The sequence below is a fragment of the Mastomys coucha genome, unplaced genomic scaffold, assembly GCF_008632895.1.
Source record: "Mastomys coucha isolate ucsf_1 unplaced genomic scaffold, UCSF_Mcou_1 pScaffold2, whole genome shotgun sequence".
Classification (NCBI taxonomy): Eukaryota; Metazoa; Chordata; class Mammalia; order Rodentia; family Muridae; genus Mastomys; species Mastomys coucha.
In genome coordinates, this window is record NW_022196902.1 from 16,495,893 (window position 1) to 16,500,808 (window position 4,916).

At 41.7% G+C, this 4,916-nt stretch overlaps 1 long non-coding RNA gene across 1 annotated transcript in view; it reads left to right on the plus strand.

The window, feature by feature from the left end:
* LOC116097845 overlaps nt 1-1,641 on the plus strand; it is a 104,829-nt gene extending 103,188 nt beyond the window's left edge. Inside the window, exons 2-3 of the long non-coding RNA XR_004121579.1 lie at nt 17-79; nt 1,435-1,641. This is a non-coding gene — a long non-coding RNA (uncharacterized LOC116097845). The remainder of the gene's footprint in view (nt 1-16; nt 80-1,434) is intronic.
* Nucleotides 1,642-4,916: the final 3,275 nt, after the last annotated feature.

A 4,916-nucleotide genomic window follows, 5' to 3' on the forward strand; every position in this document is an offset into this window, starting at 1 on the left:
AAGCCTTGTATTTAAGGTGAATCATCTTGCTGTGACTCCCCCGGATGTCTCCAGCTGCCCCCTCACTTTCTCTTGTGCGGTAAGTCAGAGGACAGTATGTACTGTACCTGGGCGGGACAACTTTATTATTTGTTAGAATTTTTCCTAATGCTAGGTCATTTTGGGCAGGACTCCCTTGCCAGCTAGAAAGAGACAGAAGGAAAAGCAGAAATAATGTCTTCTACAATGGGTGGTATTTGTAAGTTCCACATGACAGAATTTTAACTCAGCGAGAGCAGTGTTTGGCGGCGGCAGCCACATCTACCCTTGTAGTGTGTTGCTGGAGAGAACCAGGTATTACAGAAGCCGCAAGCAAACTGTGCAATTAGGGTTAGGCAAAGGGATTAAGTAATCCAGCAACAGTCACAGTTATATAACAGGCAGCTGCTAGCCGGAGAGCAGAGGCGTAACTGAATACTATAGCGGGAACTGCAAGTGTGGCTGCTGCCAAGGGTCACTGGCTGCTTCCATCAGAAGCTTAGTCTGTAGCCGGTTTATAACCCAGACAGTTTAATTCACATCAGGCTGCAACGTGGTATTCAAATCAGGAGCTGAGAGGTGCCTTTTCTTTTTTTCAACAACAGAAAAAATTTACCTAGAATGGGCTAGAGATGTCAAGTCCCACTTGGGTTTTTAAACTAAGATTCGGGTATACAGAGAAAATTTAACATATAGGATACCATGTAGTTATATAGAAGAAGAGCCAAATCTAGATTTTCCTGAGCTCCAGATTTAAGGAGGAGAAAGAGGAGGAAAGGAGGGGAAGGAGGAAGAGGAAAAACAAGGAAGAGGAGGAGGAAGAGGAAGAGGAGGAAAAAGAGGAGAAGGAGGAGTTCCTTTGGGCTCAGTAAACTTGGTTTTATTTACAGAGGAGCAAGAAGAACATTAAGAAACCTGGATTCAGCACCAGGGACCCCTCTTAACACTGAAGTGACTTGCCCAGGGAATTGTGGAATATTAGGTGGTACTGAAGGCACTGAGCCTCTGGGCTTCCCTGTGTGGCTATTTGGGGTTTTAACATTCTTTTCCCCTCTTGTCTATCACTTGTTCATTCAATGAGTCCATTCATGAGCCCAATGGGAATTATCGCTAAAACATTAACACACGGGCCTGAGCCTACTGCCTTTGCATGGCTCTCCAATGAGTCATAAACTGAACTGGAAAAGAAGGAAGGCTTTTGAAGCCAAAATCATGTCTCTATAAAACCACAACTGTTTGCAAAGTGAGTTCAATCAGTCAACCAAACCACCACCTTATTGTCTGAAGAAAAGTATTGTAGTGGGTTCTTTCTGATTGATTAAAAATAAAAGTTATTGGGTCAATACTTGATAAAGTGAGAGGTTCTATATAGATGGAGTTGACGGCATTTACTGATGTATTATATCCATCTGGCAGGAACTCTGAATTGTATCCAGCACTCTACTTCACCGTCAGTTTTCCTGAAACTCAATGAAGAAAAGGATCCTGGATCAATCAGACCATGGTTCATTTGTCTCAGAGTGGCCTGCTCTTCTGGATCCGAAAGAATATTCCATCCTGGATAAAGAACAAAATTTTGTAAGTGGTTCGTTCCACTTTAAAGTTCAAGATTTAGTTATAGACCTGCAGACAACACCTCCTCCTTTTATCTCCTCTTGGGCATCCCTACGTTCATTTTTTACAATCCAATCCTTTTCCTCGACTGAGTTTTAAACCCCTGTGAGTAGAGGAGCACACCCTGCTTCTTGGACTCTTCTATGTATTATAGCAGGTGCTGAGAAATAATGTTTTTCTCATGTCTTCCATTCAGTAACAATGCATACATTGGCAGTGTTGTTTATTGGATCTATGCACAGTGTTTCCTAGTTGTCCTCTCCTACAGAATATGTCCATGCAACAAATCTAGGGAAGTTTAAGACTAGAGAGAGAACAACGTGCAGGGAAATGACTTTGACTTTTGTTTACGAGAATCCAGAAATAAGTGGAAACATAGAAATTAGAATTTTGGGAATAGAGTTTAAGAGAGATGCAAACAAGAATACTCATGGCTTGCTTCTCATGCACTCTCAGACCTTCCATACTGTTCTTCCCCTTCCTCTCTGAACTCAAATGTTGCTCTAGTGTTATGTCTTGTTTATGCTTACTCTTCAAGGTAAGTAATATCTTGTAAATTCATGACATGGATATATTGAAATTCCTATAAACCAGAAACTTCATGCTGGGGAGGTGGGTGGTAATTGGCAAAAGCAAGCATAATATGGAGAAAATTAATCAAATGCTGATGTAATAACTTGGCTTCACTGGGACATTCATTTGTTTTGCAGTTCTTGTCCAGCGTAGTATAATATTGGACATGACTTCATAGGTCAAGTGTCACTAAAAGGCCTCATATTTTTATTCAGCATGGAGAGACCCAAACTTGCCAGAAAGTCAATATTTATCAGGGTCACTTCTTCTAGTATTTATGTTTTCTCCATAACCCAGTCCCCATTTTGGGAGTCAAAATGTTGTGTTATCCTGATTTCATCAGGGATGGTGTGTGACTCCAACTTGACTTCTGATCACTACTAGTGGGATTTCAGCTAAAATGGCTTTTCCCATAGACTTTGTGACTAAACTAGTGTTGACATTTCTGAGATGTTTCAGTGGTGTTTGGGGACAATATTATAAGAGCCTTTGGACTACCAGTTGAGCATTTACACTTCTGAGAAGCATGTGTCTTTAAAGAAAAGCCATGTGCAGATATCCAAGTTGCATAACAATCAAAACCCAGAAACATTCCAGGGAGTTTGACAGGCAAAGGAAACGTGAACTATTCGGTTTCAAAACCACAGGGAAGGGACTTTGGGTCTAAATGAAATGAAAACTTAGCAGAATCCTTGTGAATCTGAACTCACATCAACTGTTAAGACACTGGAAAAACTGATCATGCTTCCCAAATGGCCATCGTCTGTCCCTTGTCTCCATGTGCTCCCAAAGCATTTCCTCTTTGTAATCATGGAGTTCAAAATACATGAGAAACCCTGTGCTCACCGAACTTCCAGCCTGTATAAAATCTCACCTTGTGATTTATCATATCTACATGATATCTCCATATATTCTATGAAGGAGAATAAATTAGATGACATTACATAGCACATTTACATGTCTAATATGCATTCATAAAAATACTCACATATTGATATGTGTAAGGTAAGTACACTTGCTTGGATTTTCTGTTCATATGTTTAGAATTACTCAACTGCCTACTGCATTTCACTGTTTTATTCCTTCACAGATATGTATTATGTATCTAAAACTGTACTGTGTTGTGTACTGCTATACACAGCATGCTTGAATATCCAAATTGCTAACCATTGCATCATCTAAAAGTCACCTCTTTTCAATTTTACTTCTTGCTCTGAGACCTGGATGAGGGGTTTGGGTACATGTGTGCAGCGTGCTCACCCATGTGCATGTATGTGGAGGCCTGGAGTTGGCATCAATCCTTGCCCACCTTGATTTTTGAGACATGGTTTCTTACTGAACTTGGAGCTTGCTGTTTGAGATACATTGGTGGGCCAAAAGATCCAGGGATCTTCCATCTTCAGTCCCCAGCACTGAGGTTGCCAATGTGTAGCCATATCTAGCTTCTACGTGAGTGCTAGGCATCTGTGCTCAGGACCTTGTGCCTGCACAGCAAGTACTTTATGCACAGAACCATCTCTCCAGCCCTGAAAACTACTTACATGATTTTTCTGTTCAGATCAGCTGCTAGAGCTACACAAGGCTAGTTACCTCTCCTCAGTTTCATACACCTGACATCCTCAGAATCCATGGAGCAAATCTTCTGCCTCTGACTATCTCCCAGAGTTCCAATCACTCTCAATTACTTCCTACCTTTTTTAAATAGACCATCAACTTTTTATGGGCACATGATGCTTCCACGCAGTGCATGAGAGGTTATACCAAAGTGCAGGGGAGAGGAAGAGTCCTGGCACAGAAATGGGAGCTATCAAACTGAAAGTCATTGTGACCTTTTAGATGCAACCACATCAATTCTGCTCCACTGCTAGAATTTGTATTAAATAGATAAGGTTATATACTAGGATTGCATCAAAGAACATTCACCCTGAGGCCCCACGAGTCCCAGGGGAGTTGCAGGGCTGCAGCGACAGGATCCTATCAGCTTCCAAGTGACAGAGGTGGATCAGCATCCCTCTCTGCCCCTTCCCTGCAAGTGGAGGGCCTACCTCCGGGGAGCGTCTTAACCAAGAGACTTGGGTGAGACTCACCATTTTCTCTCCGGTAAGTTTAAAAAATGGGAGCAGCCAGCTGGGAAGCACAGGCCCCACGAACCACAAGGGACTTGCAGGGCAGCAGGGACAGAACAAGCTCTAGTCAGAGACACGTAGAACATCTAACACCAAAAGTCAAGAGATGGCGAAAGGCGAATGCAAGAATCCTACCAACAGAAACCAAGACCACATGGCTTCATCAGAACCTAGTACTCCCACAGCAGCAAGTCCTGGATATCCCAAAACACCAGAAAAGCAAGAATTGGATCTAAAATCATATCTCACAATGCTGATAGAGGAACTTAAGAAGGACATGAATAACTCCCTTAAAGAAATACAGGAGAATACAGGTGAAGAGGTACAAGCCCTTAAAGAGGAAACAAAAAAAATCCCATAAAGAATTACAGGAGATCACAAGTAAACAAGTAGAAGCACTTAAAGAGCAAACTCAAAAATCCCTTAAGGAATTGCAGGAAAACACAAACAAAAAGGTGAAGGAATTGAGTAAAACCATCCAGGACCTAAAAATGGGGGTCGAAACCATAAAGAAATGACAAAAAGAGACAACTCTGGATTTAGAAATCTTAGGAAAGAAGTCAGGAAACATAGATGCAAGCATCA